This window comes from Cloeon dipterum, chromosome 1 (assembly GCF_949628265.1).
Source record: "Cloeon dipterum chromosome 1, ieCloDipt1.1, whole genome shotgun sequence".
In the NCBI taxonomy this organism is placed as follows: domain Eukaryota; kingdom Metazoa; phylum Arthropoda; class Insecta; order Ephemeroptera; family Baetidae; genus Cloeon; species Cloeon dipterum.
Window position 1 is genome coordinate 10852516 of NC_088786.1, and position 17117 is coordinate 10869632.

Genomic DNA, 17117 nt, shown 5'->3' on the forward strand with positions numbered 1-17117 from the left:
CCTAGACAAATTAAATTAGCCAAAGTCGTCTTCGAAGGAGGGTTCAGGACACCGATCCTCACTGCATTCTTTGTCCCACGTAGCCATCATCCACCAGGAGTCGCGAAGCCTGCTCGACTGATCAGGATGATGGGCAAGAACTTCGACGTCAGTTTGGACTGGTTTTCTTAAAATTGACTTGAGATAGAAGCGTGGAAAACCTTGGCGTTAGCCAAGGTTTTACGCTCTATCCACGCTGGCCCCCAGCAGCTTGTCAGGGAGATTTGGCGCTGGAGCTCGATTTCACTCCCCTGGCCGGTCTTCTTTGCAAGATGAAGAGCTACCCTTATCCGATAATTAATTCCTTATCTTCAGGAGTGCAGGCTGTCGTTCGTTCGATGGAGCATGGAGGGCACGGCGGAGTCGACTCTGAGTCGTCCGAAGCTGAGATCCCTCGATAGTTGTTGCGGTGGTCGGTTTCTTGGATGAAGAGCTGCATCTCCCTGCTAAAGAGGACTTTTGACTCTATTTACTGTGGAAAATTTGGTTCAAAGTGCATTTTTCTGATTTCAAAAATTTAAATTTGCAATCTATCTAATAAAATCTAACCAGATCATTTTTAAAATGACCAATGATCAAATATTTTTTCGCGGCAGTTGTTCACAGAGATAAAGTCGATGTTTCTTTTAGGATTAGTGTTCTTCCAAGCATCACGAGCAGACATGCTAGCAGTTAAATATTGAACATGGAAGAAATCAATAATTTTTAACCTTCTTAGCCGTTAGAACATGAAACCCGGCAGTGCAAAACTTGGCTACCACTTTGAAGTGCAGAGAGAAAACATCCAGTACTCAGATTAGCTCGCAAAAAAATCGAATCCGTGGATCGAGCTTACAAAAATGTAGGAAGCAAACTCACAAGTCTGTTGAGAAGCAGCACGTCAGATGGCAACGAGACAAAGATTTAATGCGTGTGCGCGCAATACATTTATACACATCGTCCGGTATTATACACACATTTTATTATTATTATCGTGAGTTTGCGGCTGGATCGCGAGATAAATAAGTAAATAAATGTGCGCTGTACGATTTACGTATGATGAATATCAATGAAGTAGAAGGGCTGATCGGCGAATATACAGCGCAGACCTGCTCGATAAACACACAATACCCGGCCGGCGATCCTTATACGATCATCATCAACGCAAATAAAGAAGCAATAAAGAACGACAAATGAGAAAACAAGAATTACTTTTCATTCCTGGAAGAGATCGCGCAGAAAAGGAGCTTTTTCTTGCGTAGCTGCGCTGCAGATCTCTCAGCCGACTTCTGAAAAAGTTGCTGCTGCTGCGCGGAGATGCTCTATCGCGCGTTTCTTCTCTTAAATCGGCTCGCGCGCGAGCAAATTTTTCGTGTCCAGCATTCACTTACCCGTTGCTCTTGCACACGCATATTCAAATAATAAATATCGCCAGTACAGTTGCATTTTATTGTTTCCTGTTCTCGCCGCACGTGGCTCGCTCGAATGTCGTGAATCTAACTGCGGATTTGTGCGCGGCGATCGGTTTCTTTTGTCTTCTGGAATTTCCTCTCTTATTCCACTAAAATTGACGGAGCAGTCGACGTCTCACGAACTGCTTTAATAGAAGTTGCACAAGCTCACAAATTACATTTTGTTGGGAAGGTCGTGGCATGAATCATGCACGGGTTACCTCGATAGAAATGTGTTGTTATGGTAACTAACATTTGGAGTCAATTTTGGGAGTCTGAGTATTTATCAAAATTTGTTTAATTTAGCTCTATTAGTGTTTGACAAAAAAAACTTGAAATGGAAGTTAATAATATATATTTTGATAATATATTAGCAGCTTTGTCAGAATAGCAACAGAACTAGCTCATTCAAATTTAGGAAAAAATTAAATGCCAATCCATTATAATAAATTAAAAATTGCAATAAAAATATGGAGTGTCATAGCTTCCTCAGGAAATTTAAAAATAGAGTTCAGTCGACAGGGTATCTAAAACTGAAGAGTTGGATTATTATGAAGAATCAATCATTTTACGTTTAAAAGTTGACAGATGAAAACTGGAATGTTCAGGGTGAGATTTTCATGAAATATCTTGACATCGATTTAAAAAGGTTTCATTTTTTTATGTATGTGGTTTTTGTATAATTGTGAGGATAAACAAATATATAAAAGTTTTCCTAGGTCATAGCGTCTGGTTTAAAATCCATGTCTCCTGGATACACTCATAATTCATTTTTGGAATTTTAATTAGTCCCACATTTTTTGACCAATTTTAATTATAAAAGTAAAGATTTCTTCATAATTTCCACTTTGAAGTCAAATGACAATTTTTTCGGAAACATCGAAAAATATGTAAATCAGTACGAATTCATTGTCTATAAAATTCGCATGCCTAGCTGTTTCATCAGCCACCTCTCCTTCTCTTTATTCCACTTCTCAGCGTGAGCAGCGTTGGATCTCTCTCTCTCTCTCTCTCTCTCTCTCTCTCTCTCTCTCTCGTGCGTAGTAGTATATTCAGAGTGTGCGAAAATGCCCATGAGAACTTGTACATGGCGCGAGACGGACGAAGATTTGCGTGGCTGTGTATACTTATTCAAAGTGGCGGGGCGACGTCAAGCAGCGGAGTGACATGCCTCGGTGGACAGTGGCTGGCCAGACAGGACAAGATGATGGAAATCAGTGCCTTCTGGAATGGGCAAAAAAGACTGGAAAAGATTGCCATTGTTTTGTTACCCGCTGAGAAGGACCTAAATCTCTTCTTCTCTCCCTCTGCTTTTCGCGAGAGCGGCCAACTGCGGCGAACAATTGGGTCAGAGGCATTTCATCACGTCTCGTCTTTATTTTTACATCTGATGATGGGAGGCTGCTTGTGCCTCTTTTTACTGTGCAAAACATTCGTTTTAAATTCCAGATAACTGGTTTATTCCGACCAACTCTTTATGCCCCTTCGCGCTGCTTGAATGTGTAAATATATACTACACGCGCAGCTATTGTTGGATAAAAACTCCTGGCAAAGCGGGATTTATTATAAATTAATTGTAAAAGTATGGAAGGCACTTTGATTGATTTTTTTAATCACTACTTCTAAAGAGAGTAAATTAGCAGGCATGTTTTGAAGAATGCCATATCTATTAATCAACTTATTTGCATACACAATGAATTTTGCTCCATGTAATTTATTTCATTTTGTAAACATAAACGTATTGCAGACTTATCAAGGAAGCTATTGGAAAAGTAGTCATTTTTTGTAGCTACAAATGAATTTATTTGTCCAACTATTTCGAAAAAAAGATTATAGAGATATGAACACAAAGAGAAAGTCAATTATATAATAAGAAAATAAGTTTAGGGAAAATTGCGTTTGGTGAGTCTCAGCTATGAAGGCGCCGCTCCATTACAAAAACAAATATTTTAGATGGAAGATGATCCAATTTCTTTAAAATTTTCAAAGAAAAATTAAAGAATCAGAAAGGGAAAAGTGGTTAAGAGTGGTTAAGGAGGTGTGCCAGTAGGACGAAAAGACGATTTTGAAAATTTTATCTTCTTGCCGGAATAACATTCATGGCAGGGGTTTCTTAGTGTCATATTAATTATGCTTGTATAACTAGAGAGCAATATGAGGATTTGAGTAAAATTAATAATGAAAAATACCCTTGAAAAAGAGTTTGAAGTTTATTCTTATAATCATAGTGTTGCAAAAATATTTATAGCAGTTTCTCAATATGAATGTATTATAGGAAACCCGATTTCACTATTTTATTGCATCAAAATTTGCGAACAAATTTTGCACAGCTTCTTCCCACAACACGCACCAATTAAATTGATAAAAGACGCTTTTAAGATAGACCGTAAAGGACTGACAGAAAAAACACGACTTTGCACACTCTAGGGTACTAATGAAAAACAGTGGGTTTGGGTTGTTAACCGCTGTGCGAGTTCATATCTAACAGTTGAAACGTAATACAGAGCTCCCGCAAAAGTGAGACTCACAGGGAGAGGTGTATGAGTGCTGAGCGAAAATTAATTATCCGCCGCCCTGGCCGACCGGCCGTGTGACAACAAATGAGCAGCAGCCACAAAGAAGAAAATTATTGCGCGAGATAAAAAAGTGAGGACACGTCACAAAAAAATGGTACAACACGAGCTGATACAAGTGGCGATGGCCCTCGCGAGCAAGACAAACAGCAGCCTCGCTCGTATCGCCGCATATCAGACAGGCTGGGTCGCGAGTAAAAAGCTACGCTTTATGCTGGCCACATCGCTCACAGCAATTCATCAGCCGCGCGCTCGCTCCAAGAGAGAGAGAGAGAGAGAGAGAGAGAGAGAGAGAGAGAGAGAGAGAGAGAGAGAGAGAGAGAGAGAGAGAGAGAGAGAGAGAGAGAGAGAGAGAGAGAGAGAGAGAGAGAAGGAGACTGTCCCACACCTTCGCCTTATTTTGCACCATCGACGCGCCCAAGGATATGCATCTAACCAGACGAGTCGCGCTTTTTTCGATTTGTGAAACGTGTCGCCACCACTTCACCGTCATTTCGTGCCTAATCGCGCATAAAACTTGAGGCTAAATTACCCAAAGAGTGCAATTATATATAACCGTACCTACCATTTATGGTATAGAGGAGAGTGCCTACATCACTATGAAAATTTCTCGCACTGTTTATCCGACAGTGAATGATACCTCATTTGGCTTGAGTTTCTCCGTATGCTAATATATTTGTTTATTTTTAGCCATGTTTCAAGATTTGCAGTGCATGATGATTTTTTAATTCATCATCATCCTTTCATTTTGATTGAGTCATTTTCTTCAGTTAATGTAATCTGCCTGGTGAGATGGAAGTTTGTCAACAGCCGCTTTAGATTGAGATTTTAATGCATTTTCTTATGGGCAGTTTTTTCAAAAAAGAATCACTTTGGTTCTATTTTCAACTATTAGAATCATAAATATTAAAAATTATGAATTAAATCGCATAAGTATATTATAAACCAACAGTTTGCTTTATTTTAACATGTACTAAGAATGACTGCTTTTTTCAAGTTTGTGCCATATCATACGGGCCAGCAGAGCAGCTCTGCCACATTTTACCATGACCTTCGTTTAAGTTTTAACTATATGTATTGTGAACGAATTCACCGTAACATCTATATTTTACAATAATTACGCGTGTTGCCTTGGCTCTGTGTGTGTGGCCAGTGGAAGAATAAAATAGGAGGTGCAAAAAATGACACAATAAATCCAGCTATTCTTTTCTAACGTTGTTCATTTGACAATGACAAAATTTTGGCACCAGATGAAGGAAATTAAACATGTTGACAATTTTTGTTTACATACAAAACGGACACATGTTCCCAACGGAACTGTCAGAAAGTGAACGGTAGTCACGCACAAAGGAAAGTCTGGCGCCAATCTGCAGGCATCGCCGCGCGCCAAACAGCAACATCATACCCTGAGTCCTTATCATGCCAGGCTGCTGTCCCGCAGCCATTTCTCCAGCCTCAAACCAAAGTTCGTTGCCTGCTTGTGTATCGTGCTATTATTCGATTTTTCATTTTTTTTATTTTATGAGCAAACACATTATAGCGAAAATCCCAAACAGGTTGCTTTTAAATAAATTTGCAATGCGTCAAAAATAGTACATATAAAATGATAAAAATTTATTTTTAGGTGTATATATATTAAAATATTAAAAACAGAAATAAGTCCATAAATAAGGCGAAGTAACATTCTTGCTGGAGCATTATGTTAATATCATCGCACAAACCGTTGCGAGTCTGAAATGTAGGCTGAAGACTGAAGACTGCAATGCGATTGATGGATGAGCGCCTGCATGCATGCAAATTATGCAACTGGCACGACGTCACAGGCTGCTGTTGCAGGCAGGACGAATTGAGAGTGGAAAATAATAATAACATACATTAACTCTTCTTCTCTCTCAGAAACATTTTTGCCGCGGCGTGCAAACACGTACGTTTAAAAGCAAGCGAATGTTATTTATACGTGCCTGGCGAGTCGACGGCAACAGCAGCAGCAACAGCGGAGTCCACATTTTATTCCCAACTTCAATTTGCAGGGCCTCATTATCATTAATTCGCCGCGAATATGAAGATAATTACTCAACATGTGCGCGAGTGAGTGAGATTCGTATTATAAAAATGTGTTCCTACATTTATGCCGCGTGTGTATATTTATGTTTTACGTATATAAACTTATGTGTATAAACGCGACGACGATTTTCTTCTCACGTGTATATGATGCTAAATTCAGTGTGGAGGAACACTTGCTCGCTAACTCGGTTTCTCCTTTCTTTCCCATCGTCATCAGTAGTAAAAGGTTATGCCAGTTAAAAGCCGAGGAAAAATAAAAGGATGCGGATGAATACTTACTCACTCACACATATACAGTCGCTCTCTGAAATGGCCGTAATATAATGTAAGCTCACTCAGCAGAAGCACTGGATACCAAATAAAAAACGAGAAATAACTCGCAGAAGTTTAAGTAGCTATTAGAGGCCTGCAACAGACAAGCGTGGCCTGAAATGAACTTCAAAACTTACTTAAAAAATAAAACACTTAATCTTCAGTTTAAAAAGAAAGTTTTTTGAGTCACCTGAAAAACATCAAATTATTGGAATTAGATTCTAAAATTGTCCAACCTTGAAGTGGAAACTCCTGCGTGAACGGTTTAAATTGGAATACTAACATCAATTCAACAAAATATCATTTTGATATTATAAACAGTAAATTGAAAATAAAAATAATAAACAAATGGTTTATAAATATCGTTTTTTATGGCGAATTTTTTGCAATAATGCGATATGGTTTTATTTTTATATTATTGATAACCAGATATTTCCACTGATTATCAATGAAATTAAATTGAGAACATTAATATAATTATGCTCTTCAACTTTCTATTCTGCCTGAAATTAAAAAAATGTGCAGCAAATTAATTGGGGCTCAAAAGCCCAGCATTGCAAAAAACGAAACTGATATTTCGCGGAAGTTTTTACAATTTCTTAATTTTTTCCATTTAAAACGTGCTACTAAATTGTCAATAATAAACATTTTTTCCCGGTTGACTAAAATACGAACTCATGAAAATCAATTTTTCTACTCTAGATTACACACATATTAAAATATATAGCATTAAATAAAAACATATTATTTCCATCATGTTGAAGTACAAAATGTGCCATTTTTTCAGTAAAAAATAAACGTTGAAAATCCCAAATTGCAGAGGTTTCCTCGATCTGCTATTATATTTATCCAGTGGAGCAATTTTGCACATCACAGATTGGGTGAACCCTGAAAATAATTTAACAATAAGTTGAAAATCGTATGTTTCAGATGCAAATCATCCTTCTGAAACAGAAGACAATATTTATCCTTCCCCTCTTATCACCAAATATATTTACTGAATAAAAATGGGGACCCGCCAATTTAAATTATAGAAACGGGGAATTTGTAGGGTTCTTGACGACCTGTTCTAGACTTTGAGGTTGGCAAGGGGGCAGACGAGACACACGAGAGAGAGGGAGATGAAAACAAGAGTTTTAAATATTAACATTGCGATCATTCCTTGGTAGCGGTGACAAATTGTGGCTTGTCCGGTGGAGCAACTATCTGACAGAAGACATCACCAACAGGCTGAACACGACTGCGGACGCGGATGGACGGGCACACGGATGCAAAAGAAAAACTCGGAGAGATGCTGATGCTGTTCCGTACAACCTCATAGTCAGCAGAGTGCGAGAGCAACGCAGTAGCCGAGAGAGAGAGAGAGAGAGAGAGAGAGAGAGAGAGAGAGAGAGAGAGAGAGAGAGAGAGAGAGAGAGAGAAAGGAATAACTCACTGCGAGAGGGCCGTAAATTGGAATTAATGCCTCGACGAAGCTTGGAATTCGCCAATTGCCCGGACACGACACGGACGGGCCACGAAAGGTGAAAACGCGCGATTGATTCTCATATTTCCGTCCAAATGTACGTGTATATATTATCCACAAGGAAATTTTTCTTTTAATATTTAGGGTCGGCTACACTAAACCAATGTTTTGAGAATGCTGAATCTAACATCCTTTCCAAGGATATTGGAACAAATGTATTTTTTCAGTTAAAACCTTTGAAAAATGTTTACCCCACTTTTGATCCCTGAAATAAAATTATATTGTTTCCCAAAAACAAGACGAAGTGATTAAAATTGCCGACCCAAATTTTAGGGAATAATCGAGAGAAGAGAAGGAGAAGCAAATATTTCACATTATTTACGCCATTGGATGGGATGTGTGTGTATATATTTTATTTGAAACGCGTGTTTTGACGTTGACTTTGGTTCACATGTGAAAAGCGATTGGACTTGAGTTGTGGCCAATTCAAATGGACGCTAACGGCCTCTTGCAGCTTTATTGTTCCTTTCATTTTATTGCGCGCACAGCATTTCGAAAATATAAGCATACTTTCGCCGCTGCTTATGCAATCATGCGAATTGTCCGTTCTCTGTTTGCGAGTTTCTGTCTGCTTACTCAATGGATATGAATGCCGTTTGCCATTACGACCCTTTGTGCCAATAACGGTGTGGGAAATGGGAAAACGCTTCCAGGAAGAATGGGCTATGCGCCTCTATAACTTGTTGAAACTTATGGTTCCTCTCTCCACCGACGCACTCTTGTTTCTCAAATTTTTATGTAAAAGTCAATGTCAAGGATTTGTATCTGTTGCTAACAGTGCAATTTTTATTTGTCTATCAAAAACAGTGTTTCATTGAAAAATCATCATTGTAAAAAAATGCTTACTTTCAACATTTTATGATTTTATGGATTTTATGATTAATGAATAATTTAAATGTTTGCTCCTAATATTTTGATCAACAAATAATTATTGGCATTGCATCAGTCTTAAAATTTCAGTTCTTAACTAGTACCTTATTCCCGACATATTTTTTGTCTTTTTAATCGGTTTCTAAAATCAATACACTCATACGAGAGTTGAATAGAAAGGGGAGAAACAAACACAAGTATAAATATAAACATAAGAATGAGAACTGGAAAAATATTTGAAATAAAAGCCAAAAGTTTCCTTCTATGTGAAAAGAGCAATAGTCCTACAACCTACAATGCCAAGCAAGGCAAAAAAATATATTTTAACAGCATGACGCAAATTTCAGTACCCTGAACGATTGTGAAATTATTATTGAGAAAAGTAAAAATGACTCCTTGTCACTTTCACCCTGTTATACATTTGATCCCAAGTCGATTTCTTAGAAATACTCAGACAGCGATGCCTTTTATGAGACAACAATTATTGCATAATAGAACAGAGTGTGTTTCTCCCAATCCTAACAAAACGCTCTGCTGTCCGTCTTTGACAACTTCCAGGACAGTCCATGTTGGATTGAAGTTGAGTATAATTGACGCTTGAGGTCAAAGAACCGCTCGCTCAGAATTAGGGCTTCGAGTAGAAGCCAAAACTAGTCGAGCGGAACTATTGTTTCGAGAACAATTTCCGGTAATTCAATTCAATATGAATCAAAGGACCTCGTTAGGATTTTTTAAGATGAATATTCCAGGAGTGTTCGGCGCCAAAGCCGCCAGACTGCACCAAAAGTTAAACTGCCTTTTGACAGCGGTGGTTGCCTAGAATGGTGGTATATTTTTTTATCAAAAATGTCAAAATTTAAAAGATAGAGCGAGTTCAGAAATTGAAAAATAATCAATTCTTTTAAAAAATCAAACAGGAATTTTATCACATAAGAAAATGAAAAATATGATTTTCATGAATCTCAATTTTAAAGTCAGTTCCTCAATTCAAAGCACTATGATAACAATTTTGGTTCATATCACCTAAAATATCGCCTTCTCTCGTCGCGCTCTGAACTTTATATCTTCAGTTTTTCAAAACATAATATATATCATACGAGAAATATTTGCTTCCTATATTTGTTTGACACGCATAAAATATTAATAAATTATAGTTACAACACAAAAAATATTTCTTCAAACACTTGTTGCAAATTCATAATTGCCATAGAAAAATTGCTGCGTTAATGGTGAAAATAAGAATACAAGGCTGTCTTTGATACACATGTTTCTCTCTCTGGTTTCACTCTGGCGAAATACATAATCAACAACCTTCAGCAGCGCGAGCATGTTCATGCATGTGAGAGTGCCCTGTTCTTTTCGTTGTTCGCGGATGAAGAGATGGAAGAGAGAAATATTTATTATACACACACACACACTCGCTCGCATAACATAATAAGCTGTGCCCCTCGCTCATGTACATATATAAATTATCGTATTACATACATGTATAAGATGTGTGCTGGGCAGCAGATCTTTCGAAGATTTATGTGGTCACTTTTTGTGACTCTATGGTTGGAATTACAAATGACTTCACTTTTTATGCCCCGGCGTTTAGGAGACATCAAGAACCAGTTATTTTATAATTAATTATTGTGAAAAATATTTTTATTGCTGGGGAATTCGTGCTTTTTGTGCTGCTGTTGCTGCTGTGGGATCGAGCGACGACGCAAATAGCGGAGACCCACTCAAATTATATGAAAAAATCTGCTCTTGTTGCAGGCAGCGCGAGAGCAGGGAACAGCGAATTAAATTTATGTATTCCGCCGAGAATTGCTCTGCTTCTTTTTACCTGCAATCCTTTAAAGGTCATTTCTCCTTGTTTCCAGACGACATTCTTTGCTTTATTCGCTAAGCTCGCCGCAACTTTTACTTTTTCAGCACACGTTTTCCTCACTTCTTCCAACTTCGGGCTTTTGTCTCGTGAGCCATTAAAAACAGCTTCAGGGTTTTCGCTTCAAGTGCGTGTTTGCCACAAATTTAAATTTTAAAAAGCCAAGCTTTTGGCTAGCTTGGTTTAAAATGGTCTATGAGAAAATCGAGAAAATAAATATTATGGCTTGGCTCCAAGGAGATTAGGGAAGAATAGTTAGGTCTTTATTCATACCCATGTAGGGTAGGCAGTTGACAACAGCAAAAAATGACACACGACTCTCATATATTATGTGGGTCATTTGTGAGAGTTGGACCGAGTTGAACCCCCCAGGGTGGCTTTTGTTGTGACAGCCTATTTTCTCAATGACCATCCTTAACACTTATATATATATATATATATATATATATATATATATATATATATATATATATATATATATATATATATATATATTATTTATTTGTGCGCTTCGTGTTACAATATCCCTTTGTGGCACATCTAGTCGTTTTTCTGTGCTTGCAAATAGGCAAATTCAAATTGCGTTTCAAAATGACGAAAAAAATCATTTGAGCTTCAGATCGCTTTTAAATTTCGTAAAAATAGATTAAACTGAGGAGTGAAGCTACTATTGGAGGTATAAGTTGGTAAAAATAATATAATATTAATTTATAAGAGGCTTGAAGATAAGTGTAGGCAGCCTCTCACTTCTAAACATATGATTATTAAAAATATTAAAATATCATTTCTTAAAACGCATTAAAACCACTTGACTCTGTGAAAACAAGTCATTTAGCAATTTGTAAGGAGAGAGAATAATTATCACACGTAAATACGTACTGTGTTTTTCCTTCGAGTGTTTTTTATCTCTTAATTTGGAGCTAATTGCGTCAGGTTGGGATTAATAATGTAAAACTTTCAACCATCCAGCTGCTCCAGCACTAATTGCCCATCAGGCAGCAAACTAACAAAATATCAAATGATTAACACAGAACCCGCTGGGCCTGACCCAAAAGAGCATTTTTATATTTAACTTCTCTCTTTTTGATCCACATTTTAACGTTGAGGAAAAGTACAAACTTCTGTCAAAAATTCCCCTTTGATAACAGTAAGAGCTATACAAGCCGAGTCGATTATTGTTTAAGTGTTTAATTGATCACGATTATTAAAGGTCGTGTGTGTAGACTGGAAAAAAATATTCGAGCATTGCAGAGCCAGGGACCTCACACATTGTCCTCGCGTCATTAATATTTCACTGCTTTTGCATTTAATTTATATTGCTCTCTCGCACACGAGTCATATCGGCGCGTTGGTAATAATAACAATACAATGGGTCGAGCAGAGAGGCTGTGTGAGAACGAGTTTGAAAATGAAAATAAATGTTCCACTGCTGGGTGGTTGAGTGGAATTTAAACAATTCATTTATCACGGCCATTATTTATTGATTGCTCGCCGGCCAGCTCGACATAAATTAAACCAACCTGCCCCCAACACGTTATGAAATTAATCTCTCGCTCCGCTGCACAGTTTTCATTTCTGTCGACTGGCTAATTGCTTATGCGCAGAAATTCTCGGCCTCTCCAGTCTGCCCGGCATAAATTAGCCGCTCGAGTATATTTCAATGACATAATTAATTGAAACATGTTGCGTAATTTGTTTGCCCCGCAAGTGAGGAGGTAATTATTATTCATCAATCACGTTCAGATGCATGCGCCGTCAATATTCGGATGAGCACGAAAAGAAAGCTCTTTTCGATTTCGGATTTTCAGGGAACACGCACATACTGATTAATGAATGAGATTTTGGCGTGTTGTTATTAATTATCCTGAATAATGTGGAGCAAGCAGGAAATCAATTAATACTACAACGTTTGGTTAATTGGGTGGTCCATACATTACAAAAGGAGATAAACATGAAATTGTTAAATTAGAATTTAATAACCATTTGACAATTAATTTTATTAAAGACAAATATCCCTCGTTATAATATTTCCGCCTAAGAGCATATATTAAAAAATACGGACCACCAATCAAATTTTTAAAATTATGTTTTAATTGATTAAATTTAAAAATATTGCACGTTTTTCTTGTATCGATTTTTAACTCGTGGTTTGGCAGCTACACGAAGCCATCACAGATTTTTAACCTGGGTATTCAGCATTAATATTTGTCATTTTGTAATGGTTTGTGTTGTGCAATCGGCGCTCACACACGCATAAATATTTTAAGCGGAAATATTTTCATCCTTGCGAAGGTCGTTTCCAAGCCAGGTTGCTAAGGTCAGTCGAGCGGTTGGCTACCTGATCACAACTCGGGATGCAATAAAACCACATCTTTATTCTGGTCATAAAGTGTCACATCATCATTTGTGCCGTGTTTGGAACATGAGGTGGCTGGCCGTGTGGTCAGGAAAGTATTTGAGAAATTCGGCCGTGAATAAACTTACTGCAGGAAAAAGGTAAGTTCTTATCCCCAATATAATTTTAAGTGTAGTGCATTCAAATGGAAATATTTTAATTAACTGATTTTTTAATAAAAGGCAAATTTTGATGAGATTCTGTTTGCTTTTTAATTTAATTTTTAAAAACTCCTGAAGGACATTATTTAAATGGCGAAAAGAGTTTGTAAATTAAAACACCACGTCGTCTGCTTGCCGTGTAAACGGGCGTTTCTCAGCACATGAGTATTCATAAAGGCGGCTAATTGATGATGCCCACTACAACTGCTCGATGGGCACAAAAGCTTTTAATAAATTATCCTCGGCCAAGGCAGCGAGAGCAGTAATGCGAGATGGGATTTAGATCAGCTAATTAGGATGTTTGAATTTTGTATCTCGCTGTACTGGTTGTTATTGTTGCTTCGTGGGATTGACATCAGGATGAAAAATCGTTTAAATGCGGTATCACGCGCCGAGAGCAGCGCGCCGCGGTCGTATAACATTTAAACGAAATGGCTTTAATTGAAAAGCCACGTCCTGACAATTGAATATATAGAAAGCATCAGGCCGGCGTTTCCGTGAATGTCTCATGGGTTTTTCAAAAGCTGCATATTTTATTCAGTCGTCGTCACATAAACACTTTACCATTCAAGAGCATTTGATAATATACCCGCATATATATATTTTCCTGTCAAGTACAATTTAAGGAAGCAGGAAAATTCTGTAAATTTGTTATAAATTTTCCTTGTTTGACACACTTTAAAAGTGTCCTTATTAAGACGCGTGGGAATTTTGTCGCCAATAAGGACAGGCCATAGAGAAGGCGTTTTACTTAAGATGAAAACTTAAATGTCAATAATGTTAAAAAATGCCCAGAGAAGGCCTATATACTTCGTTGGGGTGTAAGCAATTTGTTACAGCCTTAATGAATGGTTTTTCTTGGACACTATTCTCACATTTCATAAAGATTATGGTTGCTCGCTCTTCTGGTGACCTGCTGGAGGGAACAAGAGTTAAAAATACACGAATAAATAGAATTACTCCTCATGATTACTTCAAATATTTATCACACTACATTGAAAATTGAACTGAATGAATACGTTGTGCGATGGAATTTGTATCACTTCGGATAAAATACATGAGAGCGAACAAAGGAGACGAAAAAATTTTCCAGTTCGCATGGCTCTTCTCTCGTTGGTCCTCGCAGCAGAACGACGCGCACAGCGGCGAGTAATTAAAAACTGTTGCTTTAATAGCTGAGAAAATGGTTTGGTTACACAACAAACACACCTGTGGGGAACGTGTTTTTATTTATAATGCCACCATCAGCAGGCCGAGACGAGAGGTCCGCGTGAAGGAGAGAGAACCCCACTCGCGGCGCGCAGCTAAATTAACTTGTATTTATTAAAATTAGCCGGCCACCGCTCATTTTTCTGCTGCCGTCACCGCCGCGCACATATAAAATTAATTTTATTCCAGAGCACCTCGACGGCAACACCGCTACCGGCTTCCTCCATTCCCCATTTCTGTCCCTTCATTCAAAATCCAGGAAAGAAATCGAAATCAAACAACCCGGAGACTTGAATGACTGCAGCAGCAGCTCGTCCGGCGGGCGGACACGCGCGCGCAGGACCGTCCTGGCTGCACCGGCTGGTTGGCTGGGGCCGAGAGGAATGAAGCAGCGCGCGACGGGGTGCCTCAGGTCTCGCAGGATGATGCCATCATTAAACTCAGCTGGCAACATTAAAAACTATAATAAATAACACGTCACCGCCCCACCCTGCGTTGCCGCAAAGAGAGAGAGAGAGAGAGAGAGAGAGAGAGAGAGAGAGAGAGAAAAATCGCCTTGAGCCGCGTTCGTTGGTTTGGCTCGCCGGTCGGCCAGGACCTCCGTGAAGCTGCGCGAGAGGCCCTGGCTGTTCTTCGGTGCCACATCCAGACCACGTATCCGACCCCTGACCTTCCTTTCCGACTGCATGCGCACCACCCACGCACGCTCCTCGGGGTTCTCAGCTGCGCGCACCGCGCACTATCAATTCCATCCCGCCGATTGATGATTAATTGCGAAATGCACGCCCCGGGCTGGGTTATTAGTTTATTATGTTGCGCCTGGAAAACGGTTTCGGCTCGCTTTGCTCCACAGCTTTGCGTCGTAAAATTTACCAAATCGTTTCACGCGATCCTCCGCGCACGCTTTTATGAGGAAAAACGTTCCCAATGTTCAGACACTGAGGTGAAAACAATTTTCGAACGATTGGAAAATTTCGTAGTTTTATTGATTCAAAATCTCCGTACCGGGACGTAATTAGCAGTAACTAACATGCAAATTAAAATTTTCATTTATTATTTAGCTAACTTTAAACAAAATAAAATTCCGTTCGTCAAACACACTTTTGGGATAGATATATTAAAAAAAAAATCAGTGGATATATATTTTGCTATATAAAACAAGATAATTAAATACGAGGTTTCAGTATTTAAATGTTTTTCTAAAGAATATTGTTAGTTTATCATATTTTGAAATTTTTCTCCAACACAAATATTGTATGAATCATTTAATCGCTTTGAGGATCAGGGTAACCGTTTGAGTAGCAAATTCCAACGAAAAACATGGAGAGTAAATCTGGCGCCGATTGGAATGAGTCAATCCTGTTTTCGGCAGCAATTCCACAACAAAAGTTTTATTCTATAGGGAACAAATCCAAACCATCCCTCATTGTGTGCGTTTCAATTCGGAGCAAACACTCTGCCTGTCATCTTTGGTGGTCGAAATAACAGCGCACGTTGAACTTTATATATAACAGGATACGCACGAATTCATTACAATTCTGCTATCTGTCAGACAGACAAAGACTTTGGCACCTTTCTGATATTTATGTTCGGAAATTACTTTCGAACCTCGATTGCGATATTATAAATCTCAATTCCGCCTGCTTCACGTGCTATTATCGCGCGAATGGGGCACATGCTCCACTGCGTGAAACAAATTGCTTCCCTGCAATCATTTTCCCCTAAAGCTTGAAAATATAAATTGCAGCGGACCTCGGCAGACCTTTCGGAAAATAAAGCTGTAAAGCAATTTTCTCCTCTCCCTCAGGTAGAATTCCGTGAACTTCGACTGCGAAACAAAATGGTAGAATCCAATTGCTTTTGAGACTCGTTGGTAACTCTTTTATTTGTTTTGAAGAATTGACAAAAAAGATGATAAAAAGATTTGAAAAATTTGGACAAACACAGAATTTAATTAACTCCAGTACGAGGACGTGTGAGATTTTTTAATCTTCTATTATTCACTTTTAGCCACCATTGCAGTCCTAAGATCAAAAAGCCACAAAGTGGTAAATGTAGTGCAATTTAATTTAGTGTTTTAGTTATTTGAGAGCTAACTTTTGTGATGTAAACATCAACTGAGAGCTGTGCAATGTTCTCGTTCATTAGCACCTTTGAATGATCTTGCACATCCCACACCTCCATGTCGCCTCAATAGCGTTCAAAAGGTGTGAGAATTAAAATTCCAATGAAAAATGCATCAGTGGGGGATGTTGGTGAATAAAGGCAGGTCAGATCATAAATTCCAGCGCCCCTGTGTTATTAAATTCCGGCGCGTTTAATAAGTTGTTCTAACCTAAAGGAAGCCTCCTGGTGTTTATTTATTAGCCGAGTCGCGAGGTGTGCGGGCAAGGTGTTAGTGGATTGGTTGTTTTACACCCAAGAGCCTGGGTGGTCCATAGTGGTTGGGTATAGCTCCCCTCCCAACTAATTACACGTCTTTCTCATCCAATCTTACTTCAAATAACCTGATGGCTCTATAACTCAAAATATATTTATACACTCTCTCTTCTCGCGCGCACAAGGAAATTTTTATTTTTTTCTTAATACTCACTCGGCATGCCGCCGCCACAGTTAATAAAAAATACATCCAACCGTGGAAAATTACCCGCGCCTCTTGGCTGAAT